The 19,198-nt window shown below is 38.1% G+C and overlaps 1 protein-coding gene across 23 annotated transcripts in view; it reads right to left on the bottom strand.

Moving 5' to 3' along the window:
• PTPRD (protein tyrosine phosphatase receptor type D) overlaps positions 1 to 19,198 on the bottom strand; it is a 2,297,910-nt gene that overhangs the window by 1,386,079 nt on the left and 892,633 nt on the right. For all 23 annotated transcript variants that reach the window (XM_077475060.1, XM_077475071.1, XM_077475065.1 and 20 more), the window contains exon 6: positions 5,267 to 5,309. The gene's annotated coding sequence lies outside the window, so the exon portion shown is untranslated. The remainder of the gene's footprint in view (positions 1 to 5,266; positions 5,310 to 19,198) is intronic.

Genomic DNA, 19,198 nt, shown 5'->3' on the forward strand with positions numbered 1-19,198 from the left:
ATATATATATATATATATATATATATATATATATATACAAATTCCAGTTAAAAGTGGTAAGTGGACAATCATCAAGGGGGACCCCAGGAACTCAGAACGTGGGGGGATCATCTTCCACAGAATGAATACACTAAGGTAAGGGGGGTGGGTGCCCACCAAATGCAGCTTTACTCTACCCGTGAATGCAGTCTCACTGTGCCCACCATTGCGGCCTCATTGTGCCCACCATTGCAGCCCCACTGTGCCCATTATTGCAGCATCACTGTGCCCATTATTGCAGCCTCACTGTGCCCACCAAATGCAGCTTTACTGTGCCATGAATGCAGTCTCACTGTGCCCATGAATGCAGCCCCTCCTGTGCCCCATATCCCAGTCTGCAGTCCCTGTCTGTGGGAAGGTGTGTTGTTGATGCTCGGTACAGTACCTTGCATGCCAGCAGGATATCCATGATGGGCAGCAGCCGGCAGGGTCTCTTCTCGTTTTGGATGGGGCCAGTGCTCCTTCCAGAGGATCTGTTTGCTGTGAGATGAAGTGGTCCCTGGCCACCTGCACCTTCAGCCGTCCCCATTTTCCGCCCCCAGTCAGTCTGTCCTCTGGTCCTGGGGAAGTGGAGAGCACTGGGTGGGAGCTGGAGAGAAGGGGGAGCAGAGAGTATTGTCGGGGTTGGAGAACACATGGGTGGGGGCGAAGAGCAGGGGGTAGTGGAGATCACAGGGATGGGGAGCAGAGAGTGCTGGGGGGAAATTGAGAGTACTGGGGGGCAAAAATGACAGGGGTAGAGAGCATGGTAGGCTGAGAGCACTGAGGGGGCTAAGAGTGTGGGGTGGCAAAGAGCACTGGGGGGTAGAAAAACAGGGGTGGAGAGCACGGGGGCTGGAGAGTACTGGGGGGTACAAAGAGTAGGGGGGAGAGCTAGAGAGCACCAGTGGGGCCAGAAAGAACAGGGGGAAAAGCACGGGGGACTGGAGAGCATTGTGGGAGGTGGAGAGCATTGGCAAGGTTGGAGAACACATGGGTGGGGGAAAAATGCAGGGGGAGTGGAGAGTACAGGGGTGGGGAGTGGAGAGTGCTAGGGGGAGCCAAAAAGAACAGGAGTGAAGAGCACGGGGGGGTAGAGAGCACGGGGGGCTGGAGAGTGATGGGTGGAGCTTGAGAGTACCAGAGGGCCAGAAAGAATGTGTGATAGGCAGAGAGTTGATTCTATCTACTATCACACGAGTTGGTCTGGGGGGCAGGACCTTGTTACAGAGCGGCCACCGAACACAGAGCCAGCCAGCGCTGTGATCCGCATTAGAATGCACCAATGCAGCCGCAACTAAAAGCGGCCCCAGGGCAGGCGACCTACTGGGAAATCTCCCGGTATCCCGGTTGGCCAGTCCGGCCCTGCAAGTGGCTGTGTTTGATGGGCACAAGTGGCTGCATTTGAGGGGCACAGATGGCTGCATATGATGGGCACAGCTGGCTGCATTTGATGGGCACAAGTTGCTGCATTTGATGGGCACAAGTGGCTGTGTTTTATGGGCAAAATGGATGTGTTTGATGGGCACAATGGCTGCGTTTGATGGGCACAAGTGGCTGCATCTGATGGGCACAAGTGGCTGTATTTGATGGGCTCAGTGGCAGCATTTGATGGGCATAAGTGACTGCATTTGATGTGCACGGGTGGCTGCATATTATGGGCACAGGTGGCTGCATATGATGGGCACAAGTGGCTGCATTTGATGGGCACAAGTGGCTGTTTTTGATGGGCACAAGTGGCTGTGTTTGATGGGCACAAGTGGCTGCGTTTGATGGGCACAATGGATGCGTTTAAGGGGTGCAATGGCTGCGCTTGATGTACTAACATCAATTGTCCAATTTTAGAACATAGTTATGGAGCATGAATTACAGCACTGAATTCCTGGCTCAATTTCCACGAAGTGAACATATGTGAACATAGTTGAAGAGAAAAAATGTGTAATATATTTTATGAGGCAGGTATGTGTCAAAACAGAATATGTAAGGATCCTTCTAAAAGTATGTCCCTTTGTGGCTTTTACAACTATCCTTTTGAGGCATTTCCTAAAATGGCATACATTTTGGTGAATTTAAATAGGGTATATTTGACGATTACATTAAAAAAATGGAGGTGGAAAAAAAGGGCAAGGCTGCTTTAATCTTAGGGTATGTTAACTGACCACAGATCTGTCAAAAAATAAAAAATAAAAAAATAACATGGTCCCCTTACTCTGTTTGAGTCTGTGTGATACAGATCAGAGCCCCAACAACACTTGATATTGACTACCTACTCACTTCTGTTGAGTTCATATTCACCAAAGGCACACAAGGCTAGTCTCTCTTGGGCAAAAACTTGTCCTTGGACTTGTATGAGTAAGCTTGGGAACACATTTATTAGACATGTGCAATTTGTTTCATTCTGAATTAGTTTTTTAAGGAATTTTTCCAAATATTCATAAATTTGAATATTCGTAAATTTGTAAATTCGAAAATTTGAAAATCCGAAAACCTGGAAATTCGAAATCTGAAATAATAACGAACTAATAATAGCTTAACTATTGCTAACTATTAAATTATAGGTATGAGAAATTCCTTTCAAAGTTGGCTGTTAGTGAACATACCAAATCTGAATTCATCCGATGCTATGAATTATCCAAAATAATGGACGCTGTGTCCAAATGAATGGAATGTAACAAATTAATAATAATAAATAACAATATTAATAATTAAAACATTTTATTATTATTATTTATTATTAATTTGTTCCGTTCCATTTGTATAGATTCATTATTTTGGATACTTATTAACTTCGGATAAATTCATATTCATTAAATTCACTAACAGCCAAATTTTAAAGGAAATTCCAATACATAAAATGTAATAGTTAGTTATTATTAGTTAGTTAGTTAGTCTTTCACATTTTCTGATTTTTTTTCTTATTTCTGTTTTTTATAATTTACAAATTTAGAAATTTTTTAATTTAAAAATTTACACATTTTTTTATTAAAAAATAAAAAAATGTATGAATAGTGAATGACCGGAAAAATGAAAAAAACAACACATTTTTTGTCAGTGCACATGTCTAATATTTATAACCACATTAAAACGTAAACGTTACTGTCCAGGAGAATGGCTATAAGGTTCAAAAATAATGATACAGGACCCCAACATGGCTTCACAAGTTTTTATCCTCAGTTTCTAACCTTTGCCGGAGATGCAGCTTGGACCTGGGTTCATTGTTGCCTATCTGTTGGACTTGCCTGTTACTCCAGACTTACTGGTCTGAGGTTCACCACGTCATCTCCTCCATCACTACCTTTGCATAGGACTTTACTCCAGCCCAATTCCTGCTACCCCATACAAACCCATACCCTCCCACAGAAAGTGTATTTCAAACCTCTAGCAATGCATATGATTAATGATGACAAACTCTGTATACCTGTTTTCTTGGGCTCCCCTTCCATCAGAGATTGGCTTCTTTGGCTCAGCATAATAGTAGACATAGAGGAAAAAATTGCAATAAAAATTGCGTTTTCCTCTCATTTGTTCTGATGTTGTTCATGACCCACTGGGTCTTTGTTTCTGTATTTGCATTTTTATTTCAATAACATTTTTGTGGGCCAAAAATAAATAAATAACCTGAACACTTATGAGTTCATGAGTCTAGAAGCAGTAGCACCTTCTGTCTGTCATGTAGTGAAGCGCTAGGCTGGATTACATGTTTAATATATTTTAATATGGAAGGAGCATTTCTGTCTCTGTAAGGGAGTATTAATGCTGAAATACTCATGAAATGCAAGTTAGCAAGTTAATATGATAGATGGAATATCAATATTTTGGGGGCTCTGTTGTTTGCTAATATCTAACTGCCATTTGAAGTATATTGTTATTTTTCAAATTGTGCACATAGATAGTTTTGTTTCAATTTTTCTAAATAATACTTATAATTGCTAATGTAATTGCTGTGTTCCCTAACGTAAAACTGCCATATATACTTACAGATAGAAATGGTTTTATTTTGTCAAACCCATTAAAAAATTACATGCAAGAATATTGTTTGAAGTTCAAATGAAGGACTATATCTGAATAACATCAATACCCTGGAGAACTTTTGGCACCTGGTAGTCACTCCAAAGGTTTTACAAATGTTTTCTTCAGCAAAGAGGGCAAACATCATAAGGCCTTTTGTAAATATGTCTACTAAACTCTTTGTTTGAATAGAAATATTGAACTCCCACTATTACTATTAAACACACAAGAAGATTATTCCAGATTCCTTTATTTGATCAATGTGTTCTGTGTGCTATTAGACTTACTCATTTAATAAAATAAAACCAGATTTAAATGGATAAATAATCTTCAATAACTTAATCTATTGGAGGTCAAATATAAAACAATTTTGAAGTTTACTGTTTCATGACTATGTCAACATAAAACCCTACAACATAATAGAATAACTAAAATACATTTCATTTCACACAGAACATATTAAATATCTTTATCTTTATAATACCTGATTTTAATTACAAAAATATTTAATAAACAAGTGTCTTTTCTGAGAAAATCTCTAGTTGTAATTATTGAGAATATTTGACCTTTTATTTTCCAAAGATCATTTGCTAAAAAATCCAAAATGTTCCCCTGCTGTAGCAAATTTCCCCTGCGGCAGCAAATTGGATCATGCTTTGCTGGGGTTTTTCGCCTTCCTCTGGAAAAACTGTGGATATAGGATTGTGTATATGGGATTGTAGTTGTTTTTTTTTTTTTGTTTATTGGTTGAACTAAATGGACTTGTGTCTTTTTTCAACCTGACTAACTATGTAACTAAGTAAATGCCTTTGTCATGTTACATTTCATGTATTTTTTAATGGAAATTTATTGTCTGACAAATAGACACATGATTAATATATAATTTGTAAATAAAAAAAAGAAAACTATAAATAAATCTGTAATATTGAATATTAAATAGATGTTATACTTACTATATATGTATGGGTCACTCCAATGATCATGCTCTACCCAAGAAGAGCACATTACAATTTGTTTGCTAAATTTTACTCCAATGTTTATTTTTGATCTAGGATTTTCTAGTTCACAAATACATGTCTATTATAGCATGCATTCTTGTAGTTGCAATAAATCAAATGCATAAAGACACACATTATGTGTATTTTCTAACATATGTAATACAGCTCCTGCTGTAAATGTCACTTAAAATGAACACATTTAAATATATTAGATATTTATAGGAAGCAATTTTGTAACTTACATGATGAGAGGGGACATCTTGCTGTTGCTGTCCCAGGGAAGGTCTGAAAAATACAAAATTCCATTTTAGGGCAGGCTGAATAATTGTGATAAATACAGGGACTCACCAAAATAACTTTTGATTAAAAAAAAGGCTGACATTAGTAAACACTAAAGCGATAGCAAATTCCAGAATAAAATAGTGTCTTTGTAAATTTTACTGCTATTTTAAAATATTTGAAAAGTCATATTTAAAATGTTGTCTTTCTTACAAAGTTTGCATTTGACAAAAATACACCTGCCAGATAATATGACTAGTAATTTATAATGCATATACAGTATTTTAGATATTTCTGTTTCATGTGGTGCAGTTATTTTTCTATAGCTTGTGTACCGATAACTATAGCTTGTGACACAATGTTCTTCAATAGTATAATATATTATGACTATTTTACATATTTCCCCTTAGCCCTTTCTTTTCTGATTTATTTATTTTTTTTCATTTCATATGCATGCTAATAAACACATTATGGACATTAGGGATTTGAACTAAGACTACACAAATCATACATTTTCTGAAGATAGAGGAGCCATAGAATTGAAGGATAACAGCCCTGTTTTTGCACTTTTCACAGTACTGTTGGTGTTGGTTAAAACTATATTTCCAAGTACACACAAGCACAGTACCATTTCTACATTTCAATCATATGTAAGAAGTGAGACTGTGTAGAGTTAATAAATAACAAATTAATCTAGGCATAAAATAATAAGCACTTTTGAAACAACCAAAAAGTCAGGGTTAAACACAAATGAAAGCCTTAAAATATTTGGTATACCTATGATGTTTTTGTGATATCTAATATGTGCAATGTTGGAGGTCATTAGAGACATACATACATCCTAAATCTATTTTTCAGGATAATTTTACTAATTGTATTTCCTAATACATTATATTTTTCCTTACTTAACCTTATTACTGTACTAAGGGAGCTGATATGTGGTTGGGACAGGTTCTCTTTACTGAGACAATGGGGTCGATTTTCTAACTGCAACTAAGCTGTTTACATTGCAAGGGGATTGTCACATAGCAGGGACATTTTCTCTTAGCTTAGTGAATGAGATTAAGATTTTGTCATATCCACCTTCCAATCTTTGGACATGCACAGATTTGGGTATTCTTTGCAAAAATAATTGTCATCACATTTACTAAACTAAGGGAATTTTCCACTGCAAACTTTGCTATTAGTAAATAAACCCCATTACATCTCTGACATCTCATCTACATCTCAACTATGACCATACAATGCAGATCAGACAGTTTCTGTTGTTCAGTTTGCTCACACTGTATCACCATCACACTGAAGTGCTGAAGCTCTAAACCCAAAGGGGCTAAGAAATGAGTACTATCATGTCTAATTGGGAATAATAAGGGACATTTTTTTGTCCAGGAATGGGCAGAGTCTCACCACCATGTTCATTGAAACAACTACCCATTTGTGGCCACCCTTGAATAAAATATTATAAAATGTATCTCTTTGGATGTGCTTTCTTAAGTTATGTCCTCTTATTGTCCATGCAGACCTTGGATATCCCATTGTATTTCCATCTGCCTAGAGCACAGTTTGTTCACAGTACATGTTAAAGTAATTTATTTCTGACTTAAATGGTTATTCAATCTACTGCAGAATTGTATTTCAGAAAATGCATTTCCAGGGGGAATTTAAAATTGTTGTTTGGGTTTAGGGGCACAAAAAATAAACAGCATTACTCTTTATTTTCAGTATGACGCTTTCAACTTACTATTATTTATTTATTGTATATTGCACTTTTAAATGAAGAGCACAGAGCACAGAAACACAAGATATAATCACTACTGGATCATACAAAAAAGTGTATTATAGGGTAAGAAAATAATATTATTGTCACAACAACCAGGGATGGTGTGGCTGACCATAACTGTGTGGATGGAGGTGAAAGCCACAGGGTGGACACGGAGGACTGGGCTAGACACTCAACTCATTTAGCAGTGGTAAGAGCCATGAAAGAGCCAAGGCACAGTATCTAAGATACTGCCTGGTCTTCACCAGAGCTACTAGATGTAGAGATGTTGTTCTGCAGGCAGCATCCAGGTTGCGGTCCTCTGGCAGGCTGCAACTGAGAGTAGGTGAAACTCTCTTGCAGTGCTGGGGCACTAGACTAATAAGATTATAAGATATACAGGGATAAATCTAAAGAACACAGGAATACACAGAAACAAATGATAGGAACAAACTGAGAGGACCTTGGGTGAAGAAAATAAAGCAGACTGGAACCCACAGGGGAATAAGGCTGGTGTAGAGAAACTATTATCAAACCGGAGTGCTAGAGAAATATAGAGGTGAAGGAAGATGAAATGCAAGTAGAAGCTCACAGAGTGAACAGAGCAGGATAAAAGTAGAGGGAAAAAAGGTTTGGAGAAAGACAGTGGGAACAAGGCTGGAAATGATCTGGGATACTGGGAAGCAAGGCAAAAAACAAGCAAGGACATACTGGGAGAAACACTGGGATAAATAAGAATGCTGGAGATCACAAAAGGCACCTAGAAAACACTAAAGTTAGGTTGACACTAGCTGCGGCCATAGCTCACAGCAGGGGTCCAGTGCGTCCCTGTACACCATTTCAGGTGAAAATCAGGTTAACATTTTTGGCTAAATTCGCACCTGAAACTGAGCCAAAGTACACTTTTCCAGTGCACTCTGCGGCTGCCCCAGAGCTGTGTGAACCGGCTCCATTAAGAGCTGGTCCCAGTCTCCTGTCATCCAAATTGGATGCGAAGAAACCCACATCCAATTTTCATCAGTGTTAATCTAGCCTTAGAGAACCCTAGGGCCTGTTCACACAGGCTTCAGCTTGTATAAGAGCAGTGTGAACAGTAAGTTTTTACAAAGCATTTGCAGAAGCTTTGTTGAAGCCTTTAAAGAATGATTCAGCTTCAGTTTGTAAATGTTGAACACAGATCCCAATGAGAGTGCTGATTGCCACTTTAAACAGGTTGTTAGCAGGCTTTACCTCTAATTGAAGCTTGTTGAAAGCCTGCTAGCAGCTTGTGTAAAGTGACAATCAGCAATTCCATTAAGTGCTTTAAAGTGGTTGTAAAGGCTCAAGGTCTTTTACCTTCTGTTTGCAGCATCCACCCAGCCCTCCAGTACTTATCTGAGCCCCATTTAAATCCAGCGATGTACATGAGAACAGCAGATCTCCCAGGTCTCTTACTCCTCGTTGGCTTAGACAGCAGAGGGAGCCATTGGCTCCCACTACTGTCAATCACAGCCAGTAAACCAATGACCAGAGAGGGGAGGTAGGGCTGAGCGCCATGCTCCATGTATGAATGAACAAACAGAGCAGTTGCTCGGGAACAAGCCTGCTTGGTGCCCCCATAGCAAGCTGCGTGTTAAGAGGCACTCAGTAGAAGGGAGGGGCTGGAGCACCAGTGGGGGATCTGAGAGCTGGAGGATTGGGGCTGCTTTGTGCAAAACCAATGCACAGAACAGGTATGGCATGTTTGTTATTAAAACAATCTGCATTGAATATCACTTTAAAGGCTTAGAGATATCTTGAAGCTTGAAGCCTGCCAAAAGCTTTGCAAAAAAAAGCTGAAGATTTCATAAAAGCTTGCTGTTCACAATTATCTTATACACACTACGTTGTTCAAACACTGAGAAATCCACACGCTAGCCATTTGAAACAGAACCCTGTCTGTGAATGGCTGGAAGCACACAGAGGGAAAGACCCACTACTGGAACAAAGCACACAGCCCAAAAGGTAAGCCCACTCTTCTCTATGGGTATCCGGATATAATTGGACCTGATGTCTGTTTACACCCGACTGCCCTCTAATACAATCCAGCTAGCTGAAGAGGAATCAGATCAGATCAGGCCCTGAGTTAGCTGGTTGTAATAACAGACACAAGTCTATTCACTTCCAGCAATCCATAGAGGAGAATAGAGGGTTTGATCAGGTCTGGCTAAAAAACAGACCACTAGACCCGATCAGACCTCTTGTGTTGAAGGGCCTTAGTAAATCAACCCCATAGAATCAGTCTTTGACAATGTCTTGTCAAGAGGGCTACATTCACACATAAGCTAAATAAATCTGCTGGCTTGTTAAACCTCCTAGGAACTATAGATCATCAATCAGACTTTCCCACGCATTCTTACCCATCACAGCTGAGAAGAAACAATGGTACTTTATTCCTTCTTCTGCATTGTCTCCATATAAAATTAATAGAACATTAAACAGAAATGGTTTGAAATGTACAGTATAAAATAAACAAGAAAGACAGATCTCTATCAGATATGTAACAACCTAAGGGGTGGTTTAAATCCAATCTGTTCTTATTGGTCTTAGATTTTGAGATGGCCATAAGGGAAAGGCTTTTGACTTGTGCTGCAAACTAAGTTCCATGGGCCTTTGTTCGGACATGTGAAGTGTGAAAATGCACCTGGCAAAGAGGCTGCTTCCATTTAACCATTCCCCCTCCATTTCCTATCTGTTCACCCCTTATGCAACATAGCAATTTGTTAGTTTAAGAATAAACAGTGTTACTATAAATAAAAAGTACACATTGTATGCCCCTTTCACATGTGCAGACCGTTCAGATCCACCTGTCAGTTTTTTCAGGCGGATCTGAATGGTCACTCCATACAGCTCTATGGAGGGACGGATGTCAGAGGGGACATGTCCGCTGACATCCGATTCACTCTGATCTGACCCGCTCTGCAAAATCCAGATGGATGGATGTTCTATTTTCAGTCTGTCTGGCAGATCAGATCAGATGAAAGCACAAAAAAAGTCTCTCATGTTTATCAGACTTGTTGCCCAGGGAGGTGGTCCATAAAATCACTGAGAGTCAGATATGAAACAACAATTACAGTATATGCACTTGGTTACAGTATACTTTGACAGATTACATTTGGCTGTAGATTTTATTTTTTCCTTTTACAGTTAGTTTTGCTTGCAAACTACAGCAGTGCTCCAAACTACTATTATTTGAATTATATCAGTTAAAAAAAAGGTGATTTGTAGTTTTAGCATCAACATTTGTGTTTTTATTATGCATATTAGATAGACTTTCAACTACTCACCGATAAATGTTGTTATTGTGTTAAAGTTTTCACTCATGGTCAAAGAAACCCTCATTTAACCCACATCATATCTTTGAGATATTAAATCTTAAATATAATTAACGAGTAACAACATTGGCAACCACAAAGTCAAGTACCAGGACTGAAAGTATTTAATATGTTGCAGCATGATAATGCACGGCCCCATGTTGCAAGGATCTGTGCACAATTCCTGGAAGCTTAAAAACATCCCAGTTCGTGCATGGCCAGCAAACTCACTGGACATGTCACCCAATGAGCATGTTTGGGATGCTCTGGATCGGCATATACAACAGCATGCTCCAGGTCCTGCCAATATGCAGCAACTTTGCACAGTCATTGAAGAAGAATGGACCAACATTCCACAGGCCAAAATTAACAACCCGATCAACTCTATGCAAAGGAGATGTGCTGCGTGTGGCAAATGGTGGTCACATCAGATACTGACTAGTTTTCGGATCCCCCCGACCTCCCCAATACAGTAAAACTCTACATTTTAGAGTGGACTTTTATTGTGGCCACCCTAAGGCACCCCTGTGCAATAATCATGCTGTCTAATCAGCGTCTTGATATATCACACCTGTGAGGTGGATGTATTATCTCAGCAAAGGAGAAGTGCTCACTAACACAGACTTTTGTATACATAAAAAAAATCATAGATCTTTGCATTCAGCTCATGATAAATAGGGGCAAACACAAAAGTGTTGCATTTATAATTTTGCTCAGTGTACATCACTTCTACAGAAAACCAGTTTACATTTTTTGTTTAACATGTCAGTCATTTAAGTAGGTTCTGCTCTTTTTCCAGTATAATAAATCCAATATTGTAAAGCTGTTGGGATCAATAAAGCAATATGTAGGATAAGCTTAGCTTTTGTGTTTTAGCAGGAAATTCTTCACAGTGATTTTTAAATATAAAGCTCACCCTATGAAATGGAAGAACCTTATGAATAAACTATTTATGCCTATAATGTACATGTTTGAATGACGTCTCACCAGGTAAAAATGTGAATGTAACAAATTACAATTCCTGCAATATGAAACTGCAAATGATGAACCAGCAAATTAAAATGTAATATTAAATCATGACAATGAAAATATAAAACTACTGGCCTTTTGATATGCTATAGAGTTTGTACTTAGACTATGATTAACTATTTAATCATAATACTATTTCATTGATAATGCGGCATAGATACATTGTCTTAAACATTTCAGGTGAACTAACAGTAGAACAAGTAGAGTATCAAGCACACGCACATTCTTTTTTCCCACAGCAACCATATTTCATTAAACTGCACACAGAGCTGAAGGCAATCAAGCATAGTTAGCCATCCTCATCCTTGGGTAAGGTAATTATTAGCATGATTTTTTTTACACTGTGCTTGCTGAAGAGTAAAATGAAGCATACTACATTTCAAGTTTCATGCATGATGTGCTAGAGCAAGGAGAGAACAAAACAAAAATCTATCTGGAGCTTTTCACCTCCACTATATAGGTGGCAAAAACATCATATATTTTTAAAGCATAAAATGTATACATTTTCATTACCTTATGTTCTTACATTTAGTTACACCTAAAAGTCAACCTGTCCATTAAATTCAAGCAATTCAACTCACATTACTGTGTAGAGTAAAAAGTGTTTTTTTTCCACCTCCCAGCCTAGGTAGTCTATATCACATGGTTTATAGTTATCAAGCAATACTGTAGGGAGTTTAATGTTTTTAATCAGCAGTAAGACAAAAGGATTGCATGTTGACCCCATGTGCAAAGATAATTGCATACTATACATAGACAAAAGGCTTTTAATACATGAACACTATAAGTAGGCAGGCTGTGGCTGCATTCTTGCTACTTTAAACTCATATAACTCAATAGAGTGCATGTGATGTTTTCTTACAGAGGAGGTTTGCAGGTTCTGATTTACATGTTTTATTGATTGGCAGCAATACAATACATTTTAACTTTAGAAAAACTGTAATCATGCTTGAGATTCACACTGGCTCCTGAAGTGGGAGAATGCAAGTTCTCCCTTAAAAAAAGCTTGAAATTCTGCAAGCCAATAGCAAAACAGTTGTGCACCAAGCATATAATCTACATCGTAATTGCACACATCTTGTTCTCAGAAACCAAGACAACAAGCCAGGCATAAGTATTTCCTGTGCAGATAGTGTCATTTCAGATTTTTTTTTTTACATAGTATGATAGTTTTGTGTCTTCAAATGTAATTCCTCCTGTCTTGTTGTATTTGATGTGTGAGCTAAACACAAATATTTAACATCCTGTTGAAAATTCCTCTGTTGGCTTTAGGTGCAGTTAAAATCAGATGGTTCAAAAGCTGCATTAACAGCTCCGACAGAATTGTACTGTCTGTGCTGAGCAATAAGAATTAATAAATCATTTGATGAATAACACTGTCATATTTTATCTGTGTTGCATATGTGTTTACCGTACATTTGTATCGCTTGATTTTTACTTTTCCTGCTTGAACATCAGCTTTTTAAAATGTATTTTCCTTCTAAAATACACTATATTACCAAAAGTATTGGAACACCTGCCTTTACACGCACATGAACTTTAATGGCATCCCAGTCTAAGGCCGTAGGGTTCGTTATTGAGTTGGCCCACCCTTTGCAGCTATAACAGCTTCAAATCTTCTGGGGAGGCTGTCCACAAGGTTTAGGAGTGTGTTTATGGGATTGTTTGCCCATTCTTCTAGTAGTGTATTTGTGAGGTCAGTTATCGATATGAACGAGAAGGCCTATCTTGCAGTCTCCATTCTAATTCATCCCAAAGATGCTCTATTTGGTTGAGGTCAGGACTCCTCCACCCCAAACTGGCTCATCCATGTCTTTATAAACCTTGCTTTGGGCACTGGTGCACAGTCATTTTGGAACAGGAAGGGGCCATCCCCAAACTGTCCCCATGAATTTGTCTATATTGTCTTGGTATGCTGATGCCTTAAGAGTTCCCTTCATTAGAACTAAGGAGTCAAGCCCAAGCCCTGAAAAACAACCTCATACCATAATCTCCCATCCACCAAATTATTTGCACCAGTGCACAAAGCAAAGTCCATAAAGACCATAAAGACATGGATGAGCGAGTGTGGGGTGGAGGAACTGGCCTGCACAGAGTCCTGACCTCAACCCAATAGAACACCTTTTGGATGAATTAGAGTGAAGACTGTGAGCCTTCCCATCCACATCAGTGTCTGACCTCACAAATGCGCTTCTGGAAGGATCGTCAAACATTCCCATAGACACACTCCTAAACCGTGTGGACAGCCTTCCCAGAAGTTGAAGCTGTTCTAGCTAAAAAGGGTGGGCCAACTCAATATTAAACCCCATGGACTAAGACTGGGATGCCATTAAAATGCATGTACGTGTAAAGGCAAGTGCCCCAATACTTTTGGTGATATAGTATATTTCAGCCATCTGACAGGTTCACAGTTAGTCACATACTATAACATATGCCATAGTTTTTATGCAAATCATGAATACAGGGAACATTTAGCTTACCCATTTTTACAGGGTGTTTTTATTTAAAAAAAAATGAAATCGTATCTGAAATAAATATGGCCTCACATTTTCAAAGTTCTCACTTTATGCCTTACCCTTGCATGAGCATGTTTATCAGTGAAAAAACAAAACAAAATGTGTCCAAATAAGATTCAATAGGATTCACTCAGTAATTTCTGTCACGATTCCTTCTATTTATTATATTACATTTGCGGGGCTATTTTTCATAGGTTCAAGTATTGCCAAGACTAATTTTGACAGTATAGTAACAGCTTTTATTCATTTATATTTTAAAAGAAAGATTTTAAAAGAAAAAAAAAATAGCAGGACCACCCTTTCCCTAACAAATGACATGCAGGTTAGCATTACCATAGAGCAGGCATGTCCAAAGTCTGTCCCGCAGGCCAATAGTGGCCCACGTTATGGTTTTGAAGGGCCCAATTGGATATTTGGACATATATATCTTTTGTGGCCCCCAACAATCTCCCAGCGCCAGGGCCACAAAAGATATATATGCTGGCTGCCTTGGAGGGGACAAGGGAGGAGGTGGGACGAGTGTCGTACACACAAGAGCAAATTCCTGTTTACACAGCAGCCTCTGTAATAGGAAGTTTGTCTCCTTCGCTGCCATTGGATGACTGTTCTGTCCATCAAAGGAGGCAGCACTTTGTATCAAAGAGGCCTCAGAGAAAAAAAAAAAGAGTTTTTTCTGTATGTAATCTTTTGCCACTCACCCCGCCCCCCTCCCTGTGCCCTCCAAGGGTGCAGATGGATGGGCATCAATCAGGCTAAACGAATGGCAATTGTGAGTCTGCATTTCTGGCAAAGGGGGTGCTGCATAGAATGACACATGTCTAAGAGTCTGATGTGGCTGCACACCCCGATCTTAGCAGACTGCTTCGCTGCATGATTGTTAACCTGTCTATTCAGTAATTCACTATAAATTTTTCCCTACTCAGATATGGAACTTGTATGCTCCTGATTTGAATAGATAGACACTGCGCATCTAAGTGTGGATGCTACAATGTCTCAAAAAGTGCTACATAATAATCAGGTGTTTATCATTATTTACTAATGTTTCACTTTCACACTACCAACATTATTCATTTTGTTTTTATTGCTTTCTGACAGTCTGTGTGTTATACCTGCTGCTAGATCATACAATCTTTGGTCAACATCACTTCAACATAGCACTTGATTTATGACACAATATGCACACCAATATAATATTTCTCACATTACATCACATAGTATGCGTTATTTAGAACAATTTTGTTTTATGTATGGATGTTTTGATTTTATTGTATATATCATTGAGGTAAGCACATTATACACCCCTGTATTTGGATCGCCCCTTTTATAAAAGAGGAGGCAACCTGAATATAGTTTTTTTTTTTACATGGCACCCTAATCACTTGTTTTAGGTCTTGTTAGTATTTTAATACAGAAACCAATGATCAATTTAGAAGATAATACTAAACAAAGTCCACATTATATATTGTAGCAGCGCTCTTCACTTGTATCCAAATGAAAAAATTCTCATCTAAGTTCGAACCAAATGTCAATATAGAAATGAGGTACGAGTAATAACAGGTCCTTATTGTGACTTAGAGAAAGCTTCCACCAAAGTTCACCACATGTGGCTTGGGATTCCCCTTTGGGGATGCACTCACCAAAACACCTGTATTAGTATGCCTTCAAAGAAAATCACTCCTTTATTGTTTTTTCCTCCTCCGCTAGATGTCAGTATTAGCAGGTTATGGCTAGTTCTGTAGTTTCTTGGCTTTTCTTGGATATCTTCTGCAGGCTGTGTTGTTTGTGTGGTGACCCCAGCCTTGTCCCCTTTTTTCCTCTTTGATCTGGTGGCTGTGTTGATGTTAGAGAATATATTGCAGGCTGCTGTAATGGCTCCTCTCTGGAAAAAAACTGAGGAAAAAAAAAGAGGCTTCCGCTGTTTTTTTCCAGAGTGGAGCAATTACAGTAGGGGACAATGGGGGGGGGGGGGGGGTCACCACACAAACAACACAGTGTTTGTAAAAGGAATGTGATTATGTATTTTCTGCAATGCTGATGTTTGTCCTTTCTGATGTATTAGTATAAATGTTAGAACCCCCTGAAGAAGACCATAACCCTCAAGGTCGAAATGCATTGGAGCATTTGCTAACATTGGATAGTATAATTATCCCTTATTAATACTGTGAGACAATACCCTTTGATGTATATTGTTTATCAATTATATCACATGGTAAGATTCACTGTTTGATTTTCCTTTTAGTCCAAACTGTCTTGCATTGTGTAAATCAGAGCTCATATTTTAACTTTTGTATTATAATAATGTCCAATAGTCTTGTGATAAATAAAATGAATCATTTTTATGAACTCTTTTGATTCATTCTCTGCTGCTAAAAAATCCCATGGGAATTTTTCAATTTTTTTCAAACATGGGGGTGCTGCATTCCTGGCAATGGGGTGCTGCATTCATGGCAATGGAGGTGCTGTATTCATGGCAATGGAGGGGCTGCACTGATGGCAATGGGGGTGCTGCATTCATGGCAATGGTGGGGCTGCATTCATGGCACTTGTGAGGCTACAGATGGGCACTGACCCTTATTTTGCTTCACAGTTCTTTATTAAAAAAAATTTCCTGAACCTTCCCTCTTAGTGAAGTGAAGGTGCATGTTATACGCCAATAAATACGATATATCCAAATAAAACGCCCAAGCGAATCTCTTTACTCACACACAGCCACAAAGACAAGAGAATTCTTGTTGAGCAGTGTATTAGTACTCAAACGAACACACTTATACCAAATTTTAAAGGTTCAAAGAATGTCAGGAAAAATGATTGGCCCTCATGCATGTTCACGTCATCAAATCTGGCCCTCTTTGAAAAAAGTTTGGACACCTCTGCCATAGAGCAAGGGAGCGTGTAACCCCTCTGCTATGTTAATACCAGGTGAGGTACCAATCAGCATTGAAAGGGCATTAAAGACTGTTGCCTCAGGAAAGCAGAGGTCCTTCCTAAAGCACAGTATCCTGATTTTGATGGCAGAATCAAAGAAGGAGAACATTTTTACTTGTTTACTTATCGCTAAATATGAATAGCATTAAAGCAACCTTGATGAGCAGCATGTTAAATCGCCATGAGTGTCATACTCAGAGTTCTTTATACATTTCCTAAAGAGGGCGACCCTTTTGCTTCTTTGAGTAATATGTGAGATTACAACCAATCAAGGGCTCTCTATGAATTCAACCAACTTGGTAAATTAGTAAAATTGAAAGCATCCCCTGCATAAAATTTATTTTATACATCCATATGGGGTAAACATGCAAGAAAACATCAAGAAAGTCAATATTTATACTTTTTTTTTTTTTTTTGCAAAATTGAACATGACAAACACTTGTATGTTCTGTTACTATTACATTTGGTCGTATTTAGTAAATAAACCCACAGCTACCAGTACAAATTTACTAACACCAGACCAATCTAATTTACAATCCAAAAATTATCTAAGATGTATTCTTCTTTTTTGCTGTGCATATAGCATTTTGTACTTTTACCCTTGAGTTATTTTACCATTAGCTATTTACTATTTACTCTTAGCTATTGAATAAGCCTGTTCATGTTTTATTTTTTCCAGAATTGTGTTCCTTCAAGACCAACATAATGCAAATTTTAGTTATTTCTGTAGTGCTATTGACAATCATCTAACCTGGAGAAGAACACAACCTAGGACAGGCTCACTGGAAGAAAAAATGTTTAATTGTAATTGATGTAAAAGGTTTTTCCTACAAATAGTGTTATCTGGACCTAGAATATAGAATTAGTATACTACAGAAAAATATGTTCCTAATCATTTTCCCAACAGTAATTACAGGGTACTACCCCAGGCTTAGTAAGATAAAATGCTGAAAAAGATACAAAAGTCAAGAAGGCTATTAATGCATTATTTTTTTTAGGGAACATTAAAAATTCAGCATTTGCAGGTCCTATGCTGTAAAACCTACACAGGCAATAAAACCACTAGTAAACTGCAGCTACACTGTACTTCTGTTGTTGTTTACACAGTTTAATGACGATGAAAGGCACCTAAATTATTAGGATGCAAGCTATTGTTGACACTCAATTTGCAATTTCTTTAGTCACCAAAGGAAAATATATTGTTAAGGCTGTTCTGCTTCCATTGTCTTTATGTCCCAGAGTGCATCATTAGCTTATCTCTTAGATTCTCAAGAACACACACACTTAAGTGTCTGAGTTTAATTTGCTCTTGGGAAAAAAGTATGCTAAATAACCATCAGATTACGCCTTCTCAGGCAAAATTGTGCTTGGTGGCTATAACATCCGAAATTAAAATGCAATGTGATTATCTTAGATAATGTGTTCAGGCATTCACTACTTTAAAGCATAATCGAGTCCTAAAGTTTTACTAAGTCTGCAAAAAAAGCAAAGAAGGAACTTATTAGAACTGGATTTGATGTTAAATATTTAACTGCTAAAATAACTGCTAAATAGGGGTCAAAGATTTCTAAGTATGACTTGGTAGGAAGGCAACAATTACAGAAACAGTAATAAAAATCTAGTATTGTTAATTGTTATACAAACTGTGTTTTGATTGGAAATGATATACAGCAAAATAAATATCCTCAGATCTTCTTGATGGGAAATTCACATGATCTGCCAGAAATATCTTCAATTCTGTTCCATGAGCAATTCACATTATTCGCCACTTCTAACTGTAAATGTTTCCACCTTGAAAGGTGCTCAAAGTAAAATAATATAATGTAAAATTGTGTTTTGTTAAGGTCTTTTAGATATTTATTTTAAGGTATCAATTGTAGCACATTCAGCATTTTCACCTTAAATCATACTATTGAGTAGAAAATCAAAAGAAAAGGTAAATAAAAAAACATGTGTTTTTTTTTGTCATTCTTATCTCTACCTTCTGGTGTTAAACTGTATTTGTGTTCATGAAGCAGACCCACAGCCAGCACTAATTTAGAGATGTCAACTACATAGCAAGGTAAAGCCTGGTACAAAGTAGTATTACAAGATATTCTAGTGCTAGTTCTAAGTGAAACATTTGAAAAACAAATAAAACGAATGGGAGGTTATTCATCTTTATAACGTTGATCTTTCCCAACCAGGAAAGACAAAGGGAGGACAACTTACGTAGGTCGAATTTAACTTTATTGAGCAGGGGGAGTTAGTTATATCGAAATAGATTAGAGAGGCTATATGTAAGATACATAAATATTTTAAGGTAACTCATTGCCAGAAAAAAGGGAATAACGG

Source organism: Lithobates pipiens, unplaced genomic scaffold (assembly GCF_037356315.1).
Source record: "Lithobates pipiens isolate NorthernLeopardFrog02 unplaced genomic scaffold, aLitPip1_a1.2 Scaffold_13, whole genome shotgun sequence".
NCBI classification, from domain to species: domain Eukaryota; kingdom Metazoa; phylum Chordata; class Amphibia; order Anura; family Ranidae; genus Lithobates; species Lithobates pipiens.